This window comes from Pseudorasbora parva, chromosome 14 (genome assembly GCF_024679245.1).
Source record: "Pseudorasbora parva isolate DD20220531a chromosome 14, ASM2467924v1, whole genome shotgun sequence".
Taxonomy (NCBI): domain Eukaryota; kingdom Metazoa; phylum Chordata; class Actinopteri; order Cypriniformes; family Gobionidae; genus Pseudorasbora; species Pseudorasbora parva.
Window position 1 is genome coordinate 6,563,653 of NC_090185.1, and position 18,448 is coordinate 6,582,100.

The window sequence follows — 18,448 nt, forward strand, 5'->3', positions numbered from 1 at the left end:
TCAAAAATAATGTGTAATAATGAATTATATATTTTTTCAAAAGCAAATTACAAACATACCTATAGGGTGATACGTATGCCGATCTCGCATAGGCCATGAATGATGGCCTGTCCGTATCAAAAAAATAAAAAAATAAACCTATAAATCATTGCATATATGGCAATAACAGAAAAAATCCAATTGACAAACATGTCTGGGCCTACCTCAGGAAAAAGAAAACTACAAATAAACTTCATGACATCTGTGAAGTTCAGTTGAGTTTTTTACTTATCCACCAGAGCTTTGAGCTATTCAAAAATTGTATTACTAATTGTAAACTGTTTTATTTACAGTAGAGTTATTATTTTACCTTATGCAATTGAAAATGAAAAGTAAAGTCACTAACACAATTCTTTCTTCCTTTTTTCTTTGCTTTGTTCTGTTTACAGCATGATGATGTTTAGGTAATAGTGAAAGTACAGACTTGTTTATTATTGGTTCTTGTTTGAGTTTTGGTTTGTATTCCAGATCACCTGGTTTCAAGATAATAAAAAAAAGGTTTTGTAATGTTAGCAAGGTATATTATGTTAATTAGTCCAATAGCATAGGTTGACCTGAAAGAAACATTCGAATTGGAATAAAATAAAAAAACATTGTAGCGATATATCACATAATATTTTTCAGAAGTAGTTCAATCTGTATCTCTTCCATCAGTAATTTCCTTTCAATTACCCACACTCAAAAAAACTAACAAAAAAGAAAAAAGAATAAAAAAAATACTGAAGAAGAGACCTTCAAAGATTCCTTGGCAATGTTCAGTATCTGAATTTCTACTGACATCTAGCTGTAATTTAATGCATTCACATTTGAGTTTTTACAGACACGCTGCACTGCTCACATTCATCCACAAGGTTTTGCTCTCTGCTCACCTTTACTAGACAGCTCTTAGAAATAAAATCTGGATAGCCTACCCACCTTCATGTTAACTCAAAACACGTATTGCTGCTTCTTTTTACTTTGCTTTATTGCCAAATTCATTTTATGGCCAAACACGTACTTCAATTTAAATAATGCAAAGCCTGTACCGCGAAAAGTAACGTGTAAGTAACGTAACGCGAAAGTAACCGTGAGTATGTATAAATATTACTTAAGTAATATTAACAATGAAAATAAACAATTTAAGAAACAGAATTAAATAAATGAAGGAACAACCACTGTATCTGGCTGTATTCCCTTCCATCCGCCAGGTGTCGTTGTTCAGCATCTGTTCACACGAGAAGTTTTCCTCAATGTGTGTTTGTACAGATCCACAGCACAAAGCTCTCACTCAGATCGCATTCACCATGTCCGTGTGTCCTCTCCGGACTCATATCTCTGTGTGATGCTTTTAAAGAGATCTCTGGGGTGGAAATAAACCTGTCCGGATGAGTTTGATGAAGAGGCGATCCGCTGGATGAAGAGGAGGAGCCGCTTACACATATACACTAACACACGGAGACAAACGGGCAGCCACATTTATTAACTTATCAAAGATGAGAAGCTTCATTCCGCACAACATGCACACATCAAGGTAAGTTAGCCGGCTGTTTTCATCATTCATGTATTTCGTTTTTGAGTCGTTTTTTAGCTCCGGCGGCGGGCGAACAGAAACTTTCCGGGTGGCTGGAAGTGAAAAGGCTTTTGTTTCAAAACCCAAAGCAACATTTCTGATTAAAGTAACTTTAATATGATCTCTAAAAAATAGCGGTTACGCTAGAAAATAACTCAAAAGGCACATTAATAAAGAATAAAGTCCTTTGGCCGCGAAGCGGCTCAAAATAAAATGTAGGCTACTTCCCGGATTGAGCCTTTGTTACAAAGAATGACAATGTAACTTTTAATCTTTGATTTCCCGCTTTGTTGCGGTGGTTCATTAGGGGCCAAGCACCGAAGGTGCGGAGGCACCTATTGAAATCGTTAGTGTTCCTATTATTATTATTCTGCTTCTTCTTCTTCTTCTTCTTCTTCTTCTTCTTTTTCTTCTTCCGCCATAGGAGTCTCTGGCAGCCCATAGAACCGTATGGTAAAAAGTTGTGAAATTTGGCACACTCATAGAGGCCAGTCTGAGCTGTCACTATAGCAAATTTGGTGCCTCTAACTCAATCCCTCTAGCGCCACCACCTGTCCAAAGTTTCACTCATATTTATGCTTATAACTTTTGACTCCTAAGGGCTAGAAACAAAATTCTTTTTTCATCGGATTCCTTGGCTCAAGCCGATTCGATTTCACCCTATGATGTCATTTTCCGGTATGCAAATTTTCCCGCCATTTTGAATTTTCTGAAAAACCTACTTTTTCGAACTCCTCCTAGGCCGTTGCTCCGATTTTCACGAAAATTGAAACAGATCATCTTCAGAGCATGTTGACAAAAAGTTATGGAATTCAAGTTGATTCGTCCAATCGTTTTCAATAAACGCACAAACAAATTTTACGTGGAGGTTGCAAAAACACACTAAAGGCTATATCTCCGCAACGCTTTATCGTATTCAAACCAACCTTGGTACATGTCATCACAAGCATGACTTGAAGCAACATGCAGCGTTTCGGCGCAGCGCCACCTACCTGTCCGGAGATACGAAAAATGCCTATTTTGGCTTATAACTTCTGAACCGTTTATCCAAAAATCATAAAATTGGTCTCATTAGATTCAGGGCGTCATGCCGAGTCGACTGATATCCAATTTTACCATGTCGGCCATTTTGGATGTCGGCCATTTTGAATTATGTGCAAAAATGCTGTATTTTATGAACGCATGAACAGATTGTTATGAAACTTGGTATGGGTCATCACCACGATGCCCTGAAGTAGCCTGAGAAGTTTCGAAACAGCGCCACCTAGTGGAGAATTTTTTTTTTCAAACGCTTATAACTTTGGGTGTGGTTGACATATTTTGATGGGAGTGTGTTTTTTGGTCTCCTGAATCCTTGCCGACTCCAACGATACCAGACTTGCCAGGTTTCGGCATATGGTTTGCGCAGAGTTGTAATTTAGTGCTTAAAAAACATTTGCTGATATCTTCGAAACCGCTAGTCCGATCGAGACGAAACCAGCCTCAGAAGTTCGGAAACATAGGTCGATAGCTATACGCTAATGCCCAAATCTCAAAATATTGATAGTAAGGGGTAGTAAAATCCAATCAAAGTCAGGTGTCAGTCATTTTTTACGTGTTTTTTCATATAAATGTCTATAACTCCAAAACAAAATGAAATATTTTCACCAAACTTGACACACATATGTATGGGCTCACTACGAGGACACATAAAAAAATTGGTGGGATTGTGCCTCTTGGTGGCGCTATAATAAAACAAAACATGAAATTCCCATTGACTTCAATGCAGTATTACGGTTTAAAATGCTAATGCTATAATTTAAGAATGCACTAGTGTATCGTTACAAAACTCGGTATGTGTCTTCCGCTCTATGTCCCGAAGATATTCAAAAAGTTTCGGGGCAGCGCCACCTTGTGGTCAAAAGTTGTAATAAAATGTACAAAAATGCTAATAACTTTTGATTAAATTAGCCTATTGTAATGAGACTGGTCATAATACATTCATTGGCTCATGCCGAGAAGATAGATACCAATTTTGCCATATTTTGCAAACATATCTGTGCTCCATCTTGTTATTTGTTAAAAATCTACTTTTTCAAACTCATCCTAGACCGTTTGTCCGATTTTCACCAAAATTGATCCGTATCGTCTTCAGACCATGCTGACAAATACTTATGGATTTCGGACTGATAGACAAAACAGTTTTCATATACCACTGCAACAGAGTTGAGCCATGATGCAAAAATTACTCTTGAGGCTGTATCTCTGCAATGCTTTGACATATTGACACCAAACTTTGCATGTGTCATTGTCATCTCAATCTGACTAAACCACATCAGTTTCGTAACAGTGACACCTATTGGTCGAAAGTGATAAACCATTAAACCATTATTATTGACTGTATTTAAAATTTGACTGCTATTTTGCCTAAAATCAACTTAATAGGTCCTTAATGGCTCATTGTTGCAGTTGGCTTGAGACTTCCAGCCATGCTGGCATGTCTTGTCTTCTTCTTTGCGCTTGGCCCCGATAATGGCTGCTTGTTATTATTCTTCTTCTTCCGCCATAGGAGTCTCTGGCAGCCCATAGAACCGTATGGTAAAAAGTTGTGAAATTTGGCACACTCATAGAGGCCAGTCTGAGCTGTCACTATAGCAAATTTGGTGCCTCTAACTCAATCCCTCTAGCGCCACCACCTGTCCAAAGTTTCACTCATATTTATGCTTATAACTTTTGACCCCTATAGGCTAGAAACAAAATTCTTTTTTCATCGGATTCCTTGGCTCAAGCCGATTCGATTTCACCCTATGATGTCATTTTCCGGTATGCAAATTTTCCCGCCATTTTGAATTTTCTGAAAAACCTACTTTTTCGAACTCCTCCTAGGCCGTTGCTCCGATTTTCACGAAAATTGAAACAGATCATCTTCAGAGCATGTTGACAAAAAGTTATGGAATTCAAGTTGATTCGTCCAATCGTTTTCAATAAACGCACAAACAAATTTTACGTGGAGGTTGCAAAAACACACTAAAGGCTATATCTCCGCAACGCTTTATCGTATTCAAACCAACCTTGGTACATGTCATCACAAGCATGACTTGAAGCAACATGCAGCGTTTCGGCGCAGCGCCACCTACCTGTCCGGAGATACGAAAAATGCCTATTTTGGCTTATAACTTCTGAACCGTTTATCCAAAAATCATAAAATTGGTCTCATTAGATTCAGGGCGTCATGCCGAGTCGACTGATATCCAATTTTACCATGTCGGCCATTTTGGATGTCGGCCATTTTGAATTATGTGCAAAAATGCTGTATTTTATGAACGCATGAACAGATTGTTATGAAACTTGGTATGGGTCATCACCACGATGCCCTGAAGTAGCCTGAGAAGTTTCGAAACAGCGCCACCTAGTGGAGAATTTTTTTTTTCAAACGCTTATAACTTTGGGTGTGGTTGACATATTTTGATGGGAGTGTGTTTTTTGGTCTCCTGAATCCTTGCCGACTCCAACGATACCAGACTTGCCAGGTTTCGGCATATGGTTTGCGCAGAGTTGTAATTTAGTGCTTAAAAAACATTTGCTGATATCTTCGAAACCGCTAGTCCGATCGAGACGAAACCAGCCTCAGAAGTTCGGAAACATAGGTCGATAGCTATACGCTAATGCCCAAATCTCAAAATATTGATAGTAAGGGGTAGTAAAATCCAATCAAAGTCAGGTGTCAGTCCTTTTTTACGTGTTTTTTCATATAAATGTCTATAACTCCAAAACAAAATGAGATATTTTCACCAAACTTGACACACATATGTATGGGCTCACTACGAGGACACATAAAAAAATTGGTGGGATTGTGCCTCTTGGTGGCGCTATAATAAAACAAAACATGAAATTCCCATTGACTTCAATGCAGTATTACGGTTTAAAATGCTAATGCTATAATTTAAGAATGCACTAGTGTATCGTTACAAAACTCGGTATGTGTCTTCCGCTCTATGTCCCGAAGATATTCAAAAAGTTTCGGGGCAGCGCCACCTTGTGGTCAAAAGTTGTAATAAAATGTACAAAAATGCTAATAACTTTTGATTAAATTAGCCTATTGTAATGAGACTGGTCATAATACATTCATTGGCTCATGCCGAGAAGATAGATACCAATTTTGCCATATTTTGCAAACATATCTGTGCTCCATCTTGTTATTTGTTAAAAATCTACTTTTTCAAACTCATCCTAGACCGTTTGTCCGATTTTCACCAAAATTGATCCGTATCGTCTTCAGACCATGCTGACAAATACTTATGGATTTCGGATTGATAGACAAAACAGTTTTCATATACCACTGCAACAGAGTTGAGCCATGATGCAAAAATTACTCTTGAGGCTGTATCTCTGCAATGCTTTGACATATTGACACCAAACTTTGCATGTGTCATTGTCATCTCAATCTGACTAAACCACATCAGTTTCGTAACAGTGACACCTATTGGTCGAAAGTGATAAACCATTAAACCATTATTATTGACTGTATTTAAAATTTGACTGCTATTTTGCCTAAAATCAACTTAATAGGTCCTTAATGGCTCATTGTTGCAGTTGGCTTGAGACTTCCAGCCATGCTGGCATGTCTTGTCTTCTTCTTTGCGCTTGGCCCCGATAATGGCTGCTTGCAGCTATATTTATACATAAATCTCTACTAGTATCAAAATTCTCAATGTGTGATCTGTATACAATCTGTGCTTCGCAAATGTAGTATTCAACCTGGTTTTGATCTCTAGGCTACTTGTTGCGTTGTGCTTCATTGTGTTTCATATCTCAATTCTGACCCACAATGGGATTTGCATGGTCACATTTGAGTTTACAGTCACATCACGCTTTAAGTGTTTGCATATTCACATCATAAGGTAATAATGCAGTGCACAGCCCTGGAAACCGTCACTTTGGAAAAACCAATGGGATGGTGGTCATCCCTGTCTGGATTTCAGGATTGGCCTTTTTTTCATCTCTGACTGACTTCTGTCCTCCTACTGTCTGTGTTCAACAGCCATGGAAAAAAACCCATCATCACAAGAACAGAGCCTTGACAGGAAGCGAGAGAAATTTTTGCATGTCATGTGTTAGTGGTGAATTTTTTTTCACGTTGTTATTTTTGTTTGTGAATGTAGCGTGAGAAAAACGCTCCTGGGTTTATTGTGAACAATTCATACATGCACGCCACTCCAAATCGAAGTATGTTTGTCTTCATGTTAATCCCAATATACTGGCTAATATTTCAGCATTTTGAGATGATCTGTGTTGGCTGATATCTGTACCTGATTGGCCTTGTCAATCAAGTTTTAGATAATCCTGGAATTTACATCTTATTATGGGAGCAAATTAGGTTTCATGTTGACTTAATGACTTGTACTTTATGTAACATGACAGTGAATAGCATAATAGAGGGGATGGGTGGCATATTGAGAAACTTCAGTGACTAGGAGACGTGAACAGGAAGTTGATACTTGCTGATGAATGTAGACATAGTCATAGGAAATTTAGGTTGCCAGGAGTGTTAGACGGCTGGGTGTCCCTGCCCTATTTACTCTTTCACTCTTTCCTTTTTTCAGTCTCTGTTTTAAAGAGTTATTGTGAAGTGGGGCGGCCCACAAAGCTTTTTTGTTGCACCATATGTGCACTGACGTATTGAAAGGGAACCACTGAATGAGAGACCTGGAAGTAGGGCTGGGCAGTATAGCTGTTCAAATATCACTATATTTTTCAGCCTTTAATATTTTATAAGTGTATCAGTGGTTCTATTTAATATCAAATAGCTTAAATGCATAGGTTTGTGTGTGTGTGTGTGTGTGTGTGTTTTGGCTTATATGATATATCTACTTGAAGACAATTATATATGTAAAAGAAAAAAAAACATTTTTGGAGTGTCTATGTACACTGTGTAAATAACTCGCCTATTTACACTAACTCCGCCCACCAATGTCTGATTGGGCCAGACAAAAGTACAAAAAACACCTGACTTTTCAGTAGCAGTGGCTTAAGGAGTACAGCCTTTTGCAGATACTTTCAATGCGACCAACCCGAGTTCAAATCCACCTTTTGCCAAACTTGTTCGTCTCCCTTTTCCCATCACATATCAGATTAGAAAAGCATTTATTTTTGATGAATATGAAGATAATTAGGGGTGTCCGCGACTAAGGATTTACATAGTTGAATCAGAATTGTCAAGTCTTGCCTCTAGTCGAATCGTGTGTGTGTGTGTGTGGTGGGGGATACACATTTGTAAAACCAAGAAAAAAAAAATTCACATAACATTTTAAAGCCATTATGCAGATATAGAAAAGATTTTTTTCATTTTGGATCAATAAATCTAAAAATGTAGTTAAATCGGCTAAATTGCCTCTCTGAGCAAAGCGCAACATTGATGCACCGAAAAGCAATCCAAAAAAAATAATTTCCACAATTAGAACAGAATATATATATATATTAAAAGTCAGAATAAACAATCAAGTCACAAGGTGCAGAACAAATGTGTGCAAAATACCTAAAGAACCTGTATTCACAACTCAAGAACTGAATTGAATCGTGGGTTCCGTTCATAGACTGTAAAAAAAATATGATCATATTGTCCGTGATGTCACCCATAGGATTCTGAAGAGCCGTTCTGAAGCGTAAAGTAGAGACGAGCTGGCCATCGCCATCTCGGCAGCGCGTCAGGCCCGGATAACAGAAAATGGGCAAAGAGGCGGGACGTGGGCGGAGCTTAGGTGACGTGATGACTAACAGACAGCGGACAAATGGCTATCAAAGTCACTCAAAGTGGCCACGCCCTTAATTATGCAGAACTTTAAGGCTTTATATAATGTAAACGAATGAGTTATAAAAAAATTCACCCCCCCTTACAGTTGTCATGAAGGGCAAAATTAGCCGTATAGGACAACCACAATTTGTACCAGGCTGTAAACATGTTTTTTTTGCTGTAAAGTTGGGCATTTTATCACCTGTCCCTAGTGGCCAGTTGAATAATTGCAGTTTAAGTCACTTCCGTATTGGCTTCAACAGAAATGGGGGAGGTTGCCGCTTGTTTCCGTTGCACTGGCGTTTTCAACTTTTCAGGCACCAACGCTGGCATCAGCCAATCAGATCACCTATGCAAATACCCTAGCACAGATGCAGGCCAATTGCATTCATGCAACACCGAAAAAGTAGTATTATTGGCTGTTGTCACTATGGCGGTCGTGTCAGCGCCAAGCTTCAGACACGCCTTCCGCCAATCATTGACGGCCCGTGTGAATGCAGGTAAGAGGCGGTTTACACCAGCAGCAAAATACCAGTCAATTCTGTGCTGTCAGTCATCTTTAAACGTTGCTGTTGTCTTCATTTGCCCAAGTGAGAAGTGCTTTAGTTTAACTCAGTCCTAGAGGGCCAGCGTCCTGCAGAGTTTAGTTCCAACCCCTATCAAACACACCTTAACCAGCTAATCAGTGCCTTACTTTGGCCTATAAAGGCATTGATTATGTGTTTCAGGTGTGTTTGATTGGGGTTGGAGTTAAACTCTGCAGGACAGCGGCCCTCCAGGACCGAGTTTGGGGACCCCTGGTTTAACTATATATTCTATATGACAATTTATGTTGACGTCTGAGTGAAAGGCATAAGGGGCTGATCAAACAGAATGTGTGTTTGCTCTTAAAAACACGAGACACGCGTAATAGTATCCAACTGCAGAGCCGCAGCGCAGATGAATGGAAAAGAAGGCAGGGTCTTATGTTACAACTTCCCTCACTGGTAAATTGCCGGAACTGATTTACTGGTATTTTTGAAAAGGTCCTGTTCACACATGATTTACCAGTAAAGACTGTATGTGTGAAAGGGGCTATTGAGCACGGTCCTCGTTTCATAAATCCTCTGCAAAGATTGCACCGTGAGATTAGTAGTCGAATCAGGCACCTCTTATTGAAGGGGTCACCTCTAAAGACAAAATGTGAAAAGTGGAATTCAACTCAAATGACAGAGTTAGGGGAGGGCTTTATTGACCCAATATTGCATACTGTTTAATAATGTACTAAAATACTGAGGTGCAAATTGTGTCTCACTATTTGTTTGCAAGAAAATATGGCTATTTTTACATATTGTTAATACTAAACATCTATATCGCTATAGCTGCTGCCATAAACAATGTGGCTATTTTGACTAAAATTAGAAAAAAAGCATAGTTGAAATTCAATTACTCAAGTGATTTGAACATACTAGTTTTGCTACTAATGTTTAACTTAAATGATTGCAAATCTACAGTGTGTTTGAGAAAGAAATAATTATTGCAATATTAATGATCTTGTTTTATATTTGTAATATGCATCCTTATATCAGTTCTTTATTTTCTTCTTTAATGCATGATATATGAAGCCTTTGCTGATATATAAACCAGGCTTCATATTCATTCGTCATAACAGCCCAGTAATGAGTATTGACGAGCAGATGGCAAGAATTAGATCCATTTTCTCCACGAGCTACACAAAGAAGCCGGCTTCCTCTCGAAAATCTGCAAGATTTGCAGATGGCAGCGGAATGCTTCCCTAATTTAGTGAAACATCCACCGTGGTCCGGTCACTCATCTGTTTCTCTGTGGTGAAGGCAGGCTTTTAATCTAGAAGTTGCCCCAAAGTAGCCTGACAGCAATGCATTATGGGTGTGTCGGGTTTTTTGGAGGGGGGTGAGGAGAGATAAAAGACTTTGAAGCATCGAGCAAACTTTGCGGTGCGCATTGGAGATGACGCACACGTGGTAGGAGCGGACGGAAATTGTTAAAGCTAAGCTTGGACGGTTTTGCTAGCAAATGAACGCAGTCGATCCAAGTTTATAAATAACTCTAATTATAGAGCACATGAAGAAATGAGTCTAGCCGACACGCATTCGGTCGCTGTTTTGAATTAACCCCTTCAATAGCCTGGCATGTTTGACTGTTTAGGTCAGCGGTTTATTGTCTAACCTTTAGTCAGGGAGACAATGTGCTCATACTGTCAGGAGATGAATGGGAGTCTCGTTTGTGCTACTGTCAGCGGGTTGGTAATGGTGGGGTTTTGATGTTGGACAGCCTATTGATCTCATGCAGGAAGCGGCGGTCTGAGTGAAAAGTGTCCGGAGCGGTTCGAGTGCCAGAGACTTCATAAAACGCCCCCTCAGTCCCCCGTCGCCAGCCGAGTGGAGCTCATTAACCGTGGCTGTTAGCGTCGACGCAGCTGCGAGCTTTCTGTTGACTTTTGCTTGATTATCGACGCCGGGTTTGTTTAGAAAATGGGCAAACATTGCGCCATTCGGCTCTTCATTTGATGTAAACACGCCGCGGGAGGTTTGAGCCCGGCGAAATGAACGCGACGACTAATGGTCATAAAATAAATCACACAAAAATATGTTGTTTTGGATATAGAATATATATATATATATATATATATATATATATATATATATATATATATATATATATATATATATATATATATATATATATATATATATATAATATATTTGCATTGTGTCGTTATTTTCATGTCAGTTATGCACATTTCCCCCCAAATTCGATCATAATGCATTTTATTAAATTATTAATATGCATTAAATCATTTTAATTGTAAAGTACATTTGCAAATATTCATCATTATTTGGCTACTTTTGTGTGTGTGTGTGTCTGTGTAAAGATAGATAGATAGATAGATAGATAGATAGATAGATAGATAGATAGATAGATAGATAGATAGATAGATAGATAGATAGATAGATAGGCATAATGTATGGTCCTAAAATGGGTTTATTTTAATTTTTTTTGGATGAAATAAGACTCGTAAAGTTTGTGGTTAATGGGTTTATTTTTATTTTTGAAAGAAATTTGTACTTTCAATCGGTATGGATGCATTAAATCAATCAAAAGCAACCAGTAAAAACATTTGTTACCAAGAATTTCTATTTCATATAAATGCTGGAGAACTTTCTATTAATAATAATAAAAAAAGTTTCATGGTTTCATCAAAAATATGAAGCTGCACAACTTTTTTCAACATTGATAATAACCAAAACAATGTTTCTTTGAGCAGCAAATCAGGGTACTATAATAGTACTGCAGTAATGATCTCAGGAATAAATCACATTAGAAAACATAGTTTACAATAATACTGTTTTTACAGTGTTTTTGACTTGCTGAGCTTTTAAAAACACTCGTAAAAAGCCTAAGATATCTTACTAGTCTCCCTAAACTCAAGAGTTTCTTGATCTTTGTGCAGCCGAGGGAAACATCAAGCCTCAGTGAAAATAAGAGCGTTTTTTGGGTCTTCTTTAGCTGGGTTCTCATGCCGAATGCCACACAGGCAAAAGTAAGTCATCGAGGCGAGGCTGCCGGTGACGTGACATTCCTTTTGGATATGCCAGCTAATCCCAGAGCTCGTGTAATGACTGCGAGCGCCGGACCAACAGAAACATTCGGTGATTGGAGAGCACTTAAAGAGCCAAACGGAGTCTGGGACCGTAATATCAGGAGATTTAGGAGGAGCCGTTAATGTCTTCAAGATGTGTTGAGAGCGCAGCAGATGACATGATGCAGCTTTGGCTTTTGTTTGACCACCGTTTAAAGGCTAATTGGCGTTTGGGTCGAAAACAGCATTGACCTGTATGTTTGAGCGAGTGTTTGGCTGCAAAATGCATGCATTTCCTAGTGTTTTTCTGCAGAATTAAGACTTGGCCATTAGTAAAAACTATTACACGTTTACAGCTTTTTTTTAGTGTTGCTGTTAGAGCATGAAAAAGGTCTTCAAAGTCGCTCCAGCGGAGTTCTTCTCTATATTAGTGTTTCTGAACTTCTGAAACACCTCCATTGTAGTCTAGTTTTCTTCTGGGAACGAACATGTCCCAATAGTCTTCATTTAAATAATTCATATGCAGAATAAAGGGGCGGGGCCTGGTTAAGTTGTATCGAAACTGGCGGTTATGGTAAGGGGTGGGATATTTGACCAATCACAACACACTGCTCCAGCCAACCAATCAGAGCACAGTGTGCTTTTCAGAAGGAGGGGCTTCATAGAGACTAAACAGAGCGTTACTGACACACTGAGAAGAGACGAGCTTCAACAATGGAGAATATGAGGAAATAATCAACATTCAAGCAGGAAAACATGATCTAGTAGAGTCAAAAAGCATAAATTGTGTAAATGCATCCTAAAGATGCAAAAAACAGGCTCATGTTTGACTCAAGAGTCTGAACTATTCCCTGGTTTTCTTTCCACCTCTTCCATGGTTTTCACATGAGATGCACGTTCTGCTTTCTTTGGATCATAATCAGCAATTCCCCATGGACCGCGGTGACCTTTAGGATCACTAATGTAAGCTTATCTCGGTTTGACGTCATGCCGGTTCATATGGAGTCTGTGAATCTGGCTGCTCCTCATTAACTATCTGCAGGTCTTTTTGTCAGGATTGTATACAGTGAGTTTGTCCTGGAGCGTTTCGGAGGCCTTTGTTTTCACAGGCACGTCCAGGAGACTGTTTGCATGCAAATGGGACATGTCGGTCGGATACGCAATGGTTCGATAACATTCAAAACAGCTATTATATCAGAGCAGCTAATAATCTGCACAGAGTGATTAACATCTCAAAAGAAATATGAAATGTGAGATTTATTTCTTTTTCAGGACCGTTTGTAGTTTAAATATGGCCTATTATGCCTTGTTGTTTTTGGGCTCTACTAGAACATGTTTTATGCTTGAATGTTAATTATTTCCTCATATTCGCCATTATTGCAGCTCCTCTCTTCCCAGTAGGGCTGTCCTCGACTAAGGATTTAGACAATCGAATCAGAATTGTCGAATCTCTCTATGGTCGACTGATGGTCGAATCATCTGTGTGTGTTGAATGGGTTGGGAGGGGCACGACACTGTCAGCAGAAGGGTTAAACTATTTTTATTTTCCTTTACACACTGCACACAGCAACAACTTTTAATAAAGCGACCAAAACTGCCTGCCAACTGACAGACGAACTGACAATGGCTTTCTTATTTAGGTTTAAATAGCCTAAAAGGTAATGTGGTGGATAAACATTCATAAACCGTTTTCTCATAACATGTTAAAGCCGAGATCGAAATACAGAACATCACACAAATATATAAAAGAACATTTTGATAAATAAACCTAAAAAAATACCTGCCTAGAGAGGAAAAAACACTTTGAGTGCGTTTATATGCACGTCTTTAAAATATTGAGCACCCCCATATTGCCAAAATGGTATGATCCTCGTTTAACACCTGCGAAGATTCGACCGTGAGATCGGTGGTCGAATCAGGCTCCGCATATCGATGCATCGAATCTTCAACTATTCGGGGTCACCCCTACTTCCCATGCTGCGTTCCACTCCACTTTAAGACACGCACTTGCAAACTTCCCTAAGCACTTCCCCTTGGGGGAATCCCTGCCGCCATTTTGAAGTGCGTTCCACTTCGTGAAGTGGACAAGGGAAGTTTGTATGGACAGACCCTTGCTCCCTCGATTTTGACCGAGTGAGCGAGTCTACTTCATATGTACAGTTCAGGCAGCTTCATATACCACAATGCAGCGCGATTGTGACGTCACCACATATCACGTTTAATTTACCCCACCACAAACAACTATAACTATTTTTAAAAACATTTAAAACAACCCAAACATCCATATACATATAGAATGCTGCATTAAACAATTTCGTAAAGGTAAAAATTAAATAATATATCAACTCCATAGTGGATTCCAAGTGATCAAGGGCTTAGGGCGTTCCAGTTCAGTCCATTTGCAAAGTTTCCGCCAGTAGTGGGCACTCATGCAACGTAGGCATGACGCACATCCGAGTGAACGAGACGGAGGGAAGTTTGCGAGTGAAGGGCATGATAAAAACGAACTGGAACGCAGCACCAGTCTGTCTGTTTAGTTCCTGTATCTTTGAAGCCCCTCCTTCTGAAAGCACACTGTGCTCTGATTGGTCGTCTAGAGCGGTGTGTTGTGATTGGTCAAGCAAATCGAGTGTGTTTGGGAAATGTCCCGCCCCTTACCATAACCGGCAATTTCAACACAGCTCAACCAGGCCCCGCCCCTTAATTCTGCGCATTAATTATTTAAATGAGGACTATTGTGACATGTTTGTTCCTGGAAGAAATCTCAATGGAGGCGTTTCAGGGAGTTAAGTGTTGTTGAGGTTTAATCACGTTCTCATATTGCACTAATCTGTTTGTCCGACCTATGGCAGACAGTTAAAGTATTTGGCGAGCTGTAAAACACTTTGAAAAGGCAATTTTATTTGCTTCTGCAAGTGGTGCAAGTATGACACTTTCTTTGCATTCATTTTGTTCTTCTAGCGTAATGCTAATTAGAAATATTGGGGTTAATGCGAGTAATTGTTATCAATATTTGTGATCCTAAAATATGCTTTATTTGTTGGGATGAAATAAGACTAAATTCAGGTGCTCTCAAAAGTTTGGGGTTAGTAAGATTTTATCTGATTGTTTTTAAAATGCAATTTTATTTGGTACAGGAAGTGGCGCAAAAACTACCTTTTACTAAAGTCGGCATGAAACTGAATTGTGACGTATATCCAATTGAAACGGCTTCTGGAACAAGAACAAATGTAGGATGGGACTTGATTTTGACTGTAGGTAATTGATTCAATGGTTGTGGTTTGCTATTGGTGGATCTGATGTGATTGACAGGTTGCCCCGCCCTCATCCTCAGAGAAGAGATGTCGCCTCATGAGGGAAGGGAAGTGATTATGATTCAAGATTATGAGGCACGTGAAGTTAAAACTATGATGATGTGCTCAGATGAATCATAATAAATACTGCAATATTCCATAAAAAAAAACTAAGAATTGTCAAATTTGATTTCATGGTGACTTAATCCAAGCATTCGTCATTTTTGCTGTAAAATCATGTATAACTCTAGCTCAAGTAACATAAGACTCAATAAAACTGAAGTTTAAAGCTTGGACTTTAAATAAAGAGTGATTTGCATGACTGTAGCCACTTTCTGGATATCTTGCACTCTTCCAGATTGTAGGGTTTCTTTGTCTCCAGTAACCGCTTGTTCCTGAGGTGAACTGCGATAGGAGGCTGAAACTAAAGCTGGAGCACATGTGCGTCTGCAGGAGGTCCAGGCCGTGGAGATTGGGTCCTGCTGTGGAAACTACTGCCAATGTTTTATTGAGCTCCGCTCAGACTGGAGTTGATTTCTCACAGGAGTTGGAGGCGTTGCTTGACCCACTACTGCCTCTACATACATGAGCTTGCTTTCATGAAAAAAGCAATGGGCTTTTAGAGCTTAAATTATTCATAGAATTTTCATTTAGTGCCACATTTTAGGGCTCGATTTACTGAACTGGGCACCTTAGTTTGAGAGTATAATAATCCCAAAAGAGCAGATGGAAGGAAAGTGGGAGTGGAAAGTTTAGGTCATGATTTACTGACGATGTGCAAATTAATGAGCACAGACACAGCCGGATCATTTCCATAAAGATCAACATAGTCTACAGAGAGCAGCGCAAATTAGCGCCTGGTTTAACACATGCTTTTTTTTTGGGCGGTAAATAATGCTGCAAATACCAGTACATTGATTAGCTCAAACCTTAGTACATCTTAGTAAAGCATGATTCATTTAAATGTTGCGTCTGAAAGGTAAACTCCTACAAATGCATAAAGCAATAAGGTCAGCCGCAAAAATAACCCTGTCCATGCCTTTTCATCGCTAATTTATCACTGCGTATCTTTAGTAAATCCTGACAGTAGTTTTTAACAGCAAAAGTGGATTTGTGCTGACGCAAGCTGTTAGTACTATATTTTCCGCACTATAAGGCGCACCCGATTATAAGGCGCACCTTCAATGAATGGCCTATTTTAAAACTGTTTTCATATATAGGGCGCATAGAACAGAAACTACTGCAGTCAAATGTTTGACTGGGTTTGTGTTATGCATCCACTAGATGGAGCTGTGCTAAAGGGAATGTCAACAAAACAGTCAGACAAACTGACTATTCGCACGGAATTAGTATTATCTGGGGACCTCTGGTGATTTGTAATAATTGCAGCGAATGTCTGTGATCTTAATCCCGTGCGAATCGGCCATGTCTGTAATTTGTAAAGTAAAAATTCCCCTGCAAATTACCTACCATATTTCGCCGAACACCGAGGTCCTGTGATAACATTAGTCCCGTGCGAATCGACATCTCTGTGATTTGGCCAGGATTAGGCGGATCGTATATCATTTTTGCAAGGTTTTTCTTTCCTGTGCACATTTCTGTCTTTATCTTTCACGAAGAATGGAGGCTGCATTCATTATGCGCACCGTTATGAATTCCCGCACGGATTATACTTTCACTTTTGAATGAGTACCAATTTGGGAGCAAATTGCTTGAATGGTGTGTTTAATATTAACATCAATACTATTCTTAATGAAAAACATAACAATAGAACAGTACAATGACAAGCTCGCTTAAATGGGCGCTTTTACATTTAGCTTTGAAACTCAATCTTCCGCCGTATATCGTCAACTTCTCACTCGTGATGAATGAAATCTGACTCCTGCCGCTGGTCTGTGCTCAGTTCAGTTTTTAATTGTAGCGTGTTCTCTAACTGAACGAAATAATTTGTATTACTATAAAACTGTTAAAACAATATCGATGACTGTTTATGATTTCATACAGCTATAACGAAAAAACATTTACAAGTCCTGACATCATATCCGGGAGAAGTCAGTAAATTCGAGTAAAATCACAGGGTTTGCTTATCATGTGCGAATGTGCCACTGCCACGCAAAACTCAGATGTGGGGGAGAAATTTCTAAATCACAGAAATCCCAGATAATACTAATCCCATGCGAATAGGGCTTAAGTCAAACTTTATTAAGCGTTCTGACAACTCCATTCACTCCCATGGTAACGTTGTTCAAACGTTGATGTGCATATTAACAATATCTCCCAGCCTTGGTAATCTTTTGGCAGTTGCTGCGAGACGGTAGTTTGCGTATGGAGAGATTACGTCTTTTCGTAAAACGAAAGCACCAAGAAGGACCGCCTCGAAATTCATCGATGTTCATGCCCCGTACTAGTGCTGTTGCCTTGATTCAAATAGTGACTGTAGAGACGCGGTGCGGCTTTGTAGTTTACCAGTCGTAATGAAACATTATTATTATTAAATCGTTTTTATTGGTTTTTCATACTGAAACATTTTGACAGAGCTGTGGTTTTTTTGAGAAAATGAAAGGCTTTTAAGTGCGCCTTATAGTGCGGAAAATACGGTAAGTCTATCCCTTTGTAGTATCACTATTACCATTGTTATTACTACTGGACCTACTCGTCCCGCTTCAAGCGAGATTCGAGCCGTGGTTGCGTGCTAATAAGGACTTTAAAGACCCCAGCTGCTAACTTTCCTCTTGAGGCCAGAAGAGTGAGGTTTACACACACAGCACGCTTCCATCCGGGTCACGGCACCAAATATAATCGCTTTTAAACCGTTAATTGCAAAGTGAAAGCAAAACAAGTGCTTTAAATTAATTCCTTCAATTAATGTGAATTAATTTACTTTCAGTTTAAAATTAGCGGCAATTGCTTGGATGGTGGGTTAATTTTTATTCTTAATGAAAAACTCAACAAAATCATTCAATGACAAGCTCGCTTTAAATAGGCGCTTTTACATTTCGCTTGGAAACCCGATCTTCCGCCGTCAGCTCCTCACTCTCGTGATGAATGAACTCCTGCTGCACGATTTATTAAGCAGACACGTTCCGGTTTAATTGTGTCTGTTCTCTATAGCTGAACCTAGCACCAGTCGCTAGCGTGCTTCTTGGAAGCCAGAGGGAAAATACGTTTATGTACCTTATTATAAGTCACCCCACTAA

The 18,448-nt window shown here is 39.2% G+C and overlaps 1 protein-coding gene across 17 annotated transcripts in view; it reads left to right on the plus strand.

Annotated features, from left to right (window-relative positions):
- The first annotated feature begins 1,256 nt into the window (after window positions 1-1,256).
- The window catches only part of si:zfos-588f8.1, an 85,572-nt gene continuing 68,380 nt past the window's right edge, over window positions 1,257-18,448 (plus strand). For 10 of the 17 annotated variants that reach the window (XR_010897794.1, XR_010897793.1, XM_067415368.1 and 7 more), the window contains exon 1: window positions 1,257-1,549. The gene's annotated coding sequence lies outside the window, so the exon portion shown is untranslated. The remainder of the gene's footprint in view (window positions 1,550-18,448) is intronic. The other 7 variants (XM_067415364.1, XM_067415377.1, XM_067415362.1 and 4 more) reach the window with 1 other exon arrangement.